At 40.3% G+C, this 8,429-nt stretch overlaps 2 non-coding genes across 2 annotated transcripts; both read left to right on the plus strand.

The window, feature by feature from the left end:
* Nucleotides 1-1,006: 1,006 nt before the first annotated feature.
* Nucleotides 1,007-1,088, plus strand: trnas-gcu (transfer RNA serine (anticodon GCU)). Its single transcript has one exon. It is a non-coding gene; the product is annotated as a tRNA-Ser (tRNA).
* A 4,384-nt stretch (nt 1,089-5,472) lies between these two features.
* On the plus strand, nt 5,473-5,554 carry trnas-gcu (transfer RNA serine (anticodon GCU)). Its single transcript has one exon. It is a non-coding gene; the product is annotated as a tRNA-Ser (tRNA).
* Nucleotides 5,555-8,429: the final 2,875 nt, after the last annotated feature.

An 8,429-nucleotide genomic window follows, 5' to 3' on the forward strand; every position in this document is an offset into this window, starting at 1 on the left:
ACCTGGGTTCGATCGAACCCTAGGGGTTCGGTGAGTCGGCCTCAGGTAAAGACACATCCGACTTATCGTGTAAATAAAAACTTCTCCCTATCAGCGTATTATGGATACCCCCAAACAATGTTCCCTCTAATTTTCCATCTGATTTGCAGGTTTTTTGATTGATCGATTGAAACTTTTACCAGCAGATTGCAAAGGAAGAGAATACATTATATGAAACAGCACAGTAAACATATTCCGTACAATTGACCACTAAATGGTAACACCCGAATACGTTTTTCAACTTGTTTAAGTCTGGGTCCACGTTAATCAATTCATGGTAATGTGTGCAAGGTGTGTAATATGTTGTGAGTTCATGCACTGTGTTGGTTTTGTTCTTTGAACAAGGTGATGTTCATTTTGTGCACCAATAAAAAAACATATCACTTTTTCTTGAATTTGAAAAAAAAACAACATTTTATTTTTCACTAAAGAAGGGTTCGGTGAATGCGCATATGAAACTGGTGGGGTTCGGTACCTCCAACAAGGTTAAGAACCACTGCACTAGAGTAACAATAATGCCAGAAATGTGTCCCGTGAAAAAACGTCCGACCGGAACTCTCTAATAACTAAAGTTCCGTGGGTGAATTATGTAAACCTACTACACCGATAGTTTTTAGCACTTCCATAGTGAGGTTAGTGACAGATATAAGTAAGAACTTTACGCCACTTTATAATAGAAATGGCAACAGTGGAGGATTTGATGTCCCATAACAAGAAGGTAGAGAAAAAGAATGGCAGACCTGCGCACATTTTCAGGACTTATGCAGATCCCAAATACACATCAGCAGATACCAGAAGGTAAGACAAGTTGGTTTTGCATAATATTGCGAAAGAAAACGCCAGATAATATGTCTGCTATTAGGTGCCATTTTGCGGTCCTTATACACACACCATAATAATACTTGTATGCATCTTTAGCTAACATGAAAGGTTTAAGAATAATAATAAACCTCAGAGTGTATACTGTGATGAGGTGGCCGAGAGGTTAAGGCGATGGACTGCTAATCCATTGTGTTCTACACGCGTGGGTTCGAATCCCATCCTCATCGGGCTTTTGGAGTACTTCACTTTCTTGCAACAGAGCACATATGTTAACTCCTCTACTGTACAGGTTTAGTTAGGCTTGCGCTTGGGTTTATTAGAACAACTTCAGACCATGACTTTTTTCATGATGAAATGCCTCCAGGAAAATATAATTTATCTCTACAACTCCCTCTCACATGCAAAGCAAGTGCTCTGTCATTTGAGCTATTTCCCCATGTCGAAAGTATGGACCGCCACGCGGTTCGTGACGTAGACTTTCCCTATGATCAGCGTTGATAAGCCTACCAGCATTTTTGGAAATTCTGTTTCCTAACTTTCTTAAAATAGAACCACTATTTGTCAACTCCTCTATTTGTACATGTGGGTTAGGGTTTCTACATAAGTTTATACATAATGTTTCAAGCTAGGGTTGAAGTTGTGACTAACAATTTCAAGCTAGGTTTCAGGTTTTATGTTAGAGTTTAAAGGTATGATAATTTTGTGTTTCATATTGGGTTATAGGCTATGACTCGTGTTTATTTGAACAATCTCAGACCATGCTTTTTTCAGGAGTCAAAGCCTCCAGTAAACATCATTTGGCGAATGAAGGCATCGATCCTGCTGGCTCTCTCATGCAAAGCGAGCATGTCTACCAGTTGAGGTAATTCCCATGTTAAACCTATAAAGACCACCTGTCAAGTGGTTTGTGAAAAGTAGTTTTTGGAGAATGCGGGTATTGATCAAGCAAGATACATTTTACATGAGGTTTTAAGCTACGGTTAGGGCATCATGTTAGAGTTTCAAGCAACAGTAGGTTTGGTGTTTCATATCTGAGTTTCAAGATAGGGATCGCGTTTAATAAAACAAAACAATTTCAGACTGCTAATCCATTGTGGGTTTACTTTCTTGCAATACCACGCTTTAATGTTAACTTCTCTTTATGAAAAACATTTAGGTTCTAGAAAAATAATTAGGTTTTAAGCTAGGGTCGGCATCTCATTGGTTGGGTTTCAAGCTAGGGCTTAGTTTTAATAAACAATTTCAGACCATTATTTTTTTCAAGAAGCAAAGCCTCTCAGAAAATATAATTTGGAGAATGCGGATATTGAGCCCACTCCATCCCACATGCGAAGGCGCACGCTACCATAAATTCTCCATATTGAAAAAACAGGAGTGCACACGTTTTGTGACGTTGAGTCCGTCTGCCTATTAAAAGTGTCATGTTTGGCCTACATGACGTATTGGAGTACAATAATACAAGTAAGTACATGTGCAAACATGATGAGGTTAAGTTGATGGTCTGCTTAGCATGGTTTAGAATATCATTTGGAGAACCATTACCTCTCACATGCAAAGCCAGCGCCCCCCATGTTGAAAGTATGGACCGCCACACGGCTCATGACCTAGATATTCCCTATGATCAGCCTTACAACATTTAAAAACTACCACAGATGTTTGAAATTCTGTTTCCTAAAATACCCACAAGTATCTCTCAACTCCTCATTAGTGTACATAAGGGTTCCGATATAGGGCTAAACATACTGTTTCAAGCTCGGGTTGAGATTGTGATTAAAAATTTCAAGCTAGGTTTCAAGTTTCATGTAGTAGAGTAGGTTTGGCCTTTTATTTAAGAGTCACAAGCTTGGGCTGGCTTTTATTAAAACATTTTCAGACTACTAATCCGTTGTGTTCTACACGCATGGGTTTGAATCCCATCCTGTTTACTAACTTTCTTGTAATATCACAGTTAAGAGTTAACTTCTCTATTAGAACATAAGGGTTTCAAATAATTAGGTTGAAGCTATGATTGGCATCTCATTGGTTTGGTTTCAAGCTCGGGCTCGGCTTTATTAAAATTCAATTTGGATAATGCGGAAATTGATCTGGCTACTGCTCATTTTATACTTATATTTTCCTGGAGGCTTTCCATCATGAAAAAAAAAGTTTTCTCAAATTGTTTTAATAAAAACAAGCATTATCTAGAAACCAAATAATTTCAAACCCTAAACCTGTACAAATACATTTGAGGAGTTAACAAATGTGTGCTCTTGCGAGAAAGTTAAGGAACCATAAAGCCTGATGTGGATGGCAGTCGACCCTACGCGTGTACAACAAAATGGTTTAGCAGTCCATGATTCTCTGTAATGACTCTCAAACCCTTCATGTATACTAAAGATGACACTTATAATAGGCGGAGTCAACTTTCCGAAATGCCTGGACCCTTCATTTTAGCTCAAATGGTAGAGAGCTCCCTTCGTATTGGGAGCACTATCAGAATCAATTTCTGCATCATCCAAATTGTATTTTAATAAAGCCGAGCCCTAGCTTGAAACCAAATCAATGAGATGCCAACCATAGCTTGAATCTGATTATTTGAAACCCTTACACTATTGTTCACATAAAGGTTTCTAAAGGTTTCAAGCTAGAAGTTGCGTTTAGTAAAACAGACTATGTGTTTTATCATGACAAGAAGCCTTACCCAGCAGACACAAGACATTGATACAACGTTGATTATACATTGATGTCCTTTGAAACTGACTTTGAAACAACGTTGCAAAATAGTTGATTGATTGATTGATTGAGACTTTTATTAGTAGGTTGCACAGTGAAGTACATATTCCGTACAATTGACCACTAAATGGTAACACCCGAATAAGTTTTTCAACTTGTTTAAGTCGGGGTCCACTTAAATTGATTCATGATACAGATATATACTATCATATATACTATCATCATAATACAGTCATCACACAAGATAATCACATTGAATTATTTACATTATTTACAATCAGGGGTGTGGAGGGGTGGGGGGGGGGGGGTATGGACATCAAGTAGTGGACATAGAGAGAGAGAGAGAGAGAGAGAGAGAGAGAGAGAGAGAGAGAGAGAGAGAGAGAGAGAGAGAGAGAGAGAGAGAGAGAGAGAGAGAGAGAGAGAGAGATCAGAAGGCATAAGAAAAAGAAAAAGTATCTGCATTTGATTGTTTACATTTGATTATTAGCAATCCGGGGAGGGTGTTAGTTTAGGGTTGTAGCTGCCTGGAGGTGAACTTTTATTGCGGTTTTGAAGGAGGATAGAGATGCCCTTTCTTTTATACCTGTTGGGAGCGCATTCCACATTGATGTGGCATAGAAAGAGAATGAGTTAAGACCTTTGTTAGTTCGGAATCTGGGTTTAACGTGGTTAGTGGAGCACCCCCTGGTGTTGTGGTTATGGCGGTCATTTACGTTAAGGAAGTAGTTTGACATGTACTTCGGTATCAGGGAGGTGTAGCAGATTTTATAGACTAGGCTCAGTGCAAGTTGTTTAAGTCTGTCCTCCACCTTGAGCCAGCCCACTTTAGAGAAGTGGGTAGGAGTGAGGTGGGATCTGGGGTGGAGGTCTAGAAGTAACCTGACTAGCTTGTTCTGAGATGTTTGGAGTTTAGATTTGAGGGTTTTGGAGGTGCTAGGGTACCAGGAGGTGCATGCATAATCGAAAAAGGGTTGAACGAGAGTTCCCGCCAGAATCCTCAAGGTGCTTTTGTTGACCAGAGAGGAAATTCTGTAGAGAAATCTCGTTCGTTGGTTAACCTTTTTGATTACCTAGTTAGTTGTATTTGTAAATCAAGGTAACGTTGATGTCTAATGTTGGATCCCCGTTGTTGGTTGGAAAATTACCGAATTTCAATGGTCAAATCATGGTCACAACCTGACAATGAATAAACGTTGTCAAAAAGCATGTTGTTTCAATGTCTTATTTGTGTCGTAAAATATTGGTTGTGAAATTACCAAAATTCAATGGTCAAATCAACGTCAGAACCCAACATTGATTAAACGTTGTCAAAAAGCATGTTGTTTCAACATTAGGTCTGAGTTGCTCAACGTCAGAACCTAATTCAACAAGTTCTCAACGTTGTTTTAATGTTTTGTGTCTACTGAGCTGCAGAAACATACCTGTTGTAGAATTCAGGGCTTGATCCCGATACCTCCCACATGCTAAGCGAGCGCTCTACCATTTGAGCTAAATCGCCATGTTCAATCTAAGGGGCGCCACACATTTTGTGACATCGACCTCACCCGTCATCAGTCTTGGTTTTGGCCCACCGCGGACAAACTAGTATTTGGAGAGTGCGGGCATTCTCTCTGCTGCATGTGAGGCGCTATACAGTTTTACTAAAGTTTCAAGGCAGGGTTAGGGTGTCATTTTCAAGCTTCGGCAGGTTTGATGTTTCATGTTTGGGTTTCAAGCGAGGGCTAATGTTTATTTAAACAATTCCAGACCGCTAATCCACTGTGTTTTACATGTGTCAGTTTGAATATCATCCTAATCGGGCTTTCTGTTTCCTAACTTTCTTGCAACGATACAGCTAAATGTAATCTTTAGCCAACATGAAAGGTTTTAGAATAATAATAAACCCACATATACTGTGATGAGGTGGCCGAGAGGTTAAGGCGATGGACTGCTAATCCATTGTGTTCTGCACGCGTGGGTTCGAATCCCATCCTCATCGGGCTGAACTAACCTAACTTTATTGCTATCGGACACATGTATTAAAGGCCTACTGAAACCCATTACTACCGACCACGCAGTCTGATAGTTTATATATCAATGAGGAAATCTTAACATTGCAAAACGGCCGGGTTAACTTATAAAGTGCAATTTAAAATTTCCCTTAAACTTCCGGTTGGAAACGTCTATGTATGATGACGTATGCGCGTGACGTCACGACGGCAACGGAAGTATTCGTACCCAATGTGTCACCATACAAACTGCTCTGTTTTCATCGAACAATTCCACAGTTTTCTGGACATCTGTGTTGGTGAATATTTTGCAATTTGTTTAATGGACAATGGAGACTGCAAAGAAGAAAGTTGTAGGTGCGATCGGTGTATTAGCAGCGGACTACAACAACACAATCAGGAGGTTGTGTTGTGTTTGAGCTGGATAGTAGACACACTACCGTGAGTACAGCTTTGGCTTCCAAACATTTGATCGCTTGCCCGTACGTGCGTGTCGCTATGTGCATGTCACGTATGTAACTTTGGGGAAATATATGTTTCTTGCCGACTCTGATGGCGGCCGGGGTGTCGTCGAAAGCTACAACGCCCGCCGCCGCTCGGTAGTTAGCTTCAATTGTTAAGCTTCGCCAAGCTGGAAATTATTAACCGTGTATTTACATGTTCATGGTTTAATAGTATTGTTGATCTTCTGTCCATCCTTCCAGTCATGATTTTTTTTAAATTATGTTTCTATCTGCATTTGAGCCCGATGCTATCACGTTAGCGCCGTAGCTAAACTGCGTCAACGATGTATTGTCGTGGAGATAAAAGTCACTATGAATGTCCATTTCGCGTTCTCGACTCTCATTTTAAAGAGGATATAGTATCCGAGGGGGTTTAAAATACAAATCCGTAATCCACAATAGAAAAAGGAGAGTGTGTGGAATCCAATGAGACCTTGTACCTAAGTTACGGTCAGAGCGAAAAAAGATACACCCTGCACTGCCTCTCTAGTCCTTCACTCTAACGTTCCTCATCCACAAATCTTTCATCCTCGCTCAAATTAATGGGGTAATCGTCGCTTTCTCGGTCCGAATCTCTCTCGCTCCATTGTAAACAACGGGGAATTGTGAGGAATCCTTCCTCCTGTGACGTCACGCTACTTCCGGTATAGGCAAGGCTTTTTTTTATCAGCGACCAAAAGTTGCGTACTTTATCGTCGTTGTTCTATACTAAATCCTTTCAGCTAAAATATGGCAATATCACGAAATGATCAAGTATGACACATAGAATGGATCTGCTATCCCCGTTTAAATAAAAAAAATTCATTTCAGTAGGCCTTTAACTTCTCTGTTTGTTCATAAGGTTTAGGGTTTAGACTTAACTTAAATCAACAACGGAGCAGCATCTTCTCATCCGTGGCTCACTAGAGCTAACCTGACTCTCGCCAGATCCTTGTAGTTCGCTGAGCTCCACACAGGTATCTGGGACTTCTCAATAGGAGATGTATTTCAGAAGGCGGGGCCTTGTAAAAAATTCATTGTATGTGATTGGATAAACCACTTGTCCGTTATCTTGAATGACGTTCTACTTCAACCACTCACATCGAAATCAACCCGTGACGCTGATGAGAGGGACGCTGGGAAATCCAAAACAAAACAGCCGACATATTGGATAACGACAGAGCGAACTTTTACTGAAAGAACGCAGCAATGTCAGTAGACGATCGATGTCGCAAAACAGTTGCAATAGCACAATCAATGTCAGCACACGACACCTCGCTGCGTGCCGCCATTGCTGTTTGAATCAAACAATTCCTTCGGCGCTACGTCACATCTATGAATCCCGCCCGGCGATCCTGATTGGTTCATTATTTTTTGCTATATTGCAGGAGTTTACAAAGCCCTCGAGCCCAGATCTTTGTGTGGAGCTCAGCGCACTACAAGGATCTGGCGAGAGTCAGGTTACACAAGAGCAACAACAACGCCAGAAATGTGTCCCTTGAAAAACTCTCTAATAACTAAAGTTCCATGGGTGAAATATGTAAACCCACTACATCGGTAGTTTTTAGCGCTTCCATAGTGAGGTTAGTGACATATATAGGTAAGAACTTTACACAACTGTATAATAGAACTGGCAACAGTGGAGGAAGAATGTCCCATAACAAGAAGGTAGAGAAAAAGAAGAAGCTTATCGACTATGGCATCGGCACAGACTACAATGGCAGACCTGCGCGCATTTTCAGGACTTATGCAGATCCCAAATACACATCAGCAGATACGAGAAGGTAAGAAAAGTTGGTTTTGCATAATATTGTGAAACAAAACACCAGATAATATGCCTGCTATTAGGTGCCATTTTGCAGTCCTTATACACACACCATAATAATACTTGTATGCATCTTTAGCCAACATGAAGGCTTTGAGAATAATACAAAAACACATATTCAGTGATTAGGTGGCCAAGAGGTTAAGGCGATGGACTGCTAGTCCATTGGGTTTGAATCCCATCCTCATTGGGCTTCTGAGGTACTTAACTTTCTTGCAACAGAGCACATTTGTTAACTCCTCTACTGTATTTGTACAGGTTTAGGCTTGCGCTTTTAAGATAGCGCTTGGGTTTATTAGAACAATTTCAGACCATGACTTTTTTCATGATGAAATTCCTCCAGGAAAATATCATTTACTCCCTCTCACATGCAAAGCAAGTGCTCTGTCATTTGAGCTATTTCCCCAAATCGAAAGTATTCTATGTTAAACCTATGAGCCGAGCCGTCAAGAGGTTTGTGAAAACTATTAAAGTGTAATTGTTGGCGTACATGAAGTATTGGAGAATAATAATACAAGCACATGTGCAAAATTATGAGAGGTTAAGTTGATGGACTGC

Source organism: Entelurus aequoreus, linkage group LG03, assembly GCF_033978785.1.
Source record: "Entelurus aequoreus isolate RoL-2023_Sb linkage group LG03, RoL_Eaeq_v1.1, whole genome shotgun sequence".
Lineage (NCBI taxonomy): Eukaryota > Metazoa > Chordata > Actinopteri > Syngnathiformes > Syngnathidae > Entelurus > Entelurus aequoreus.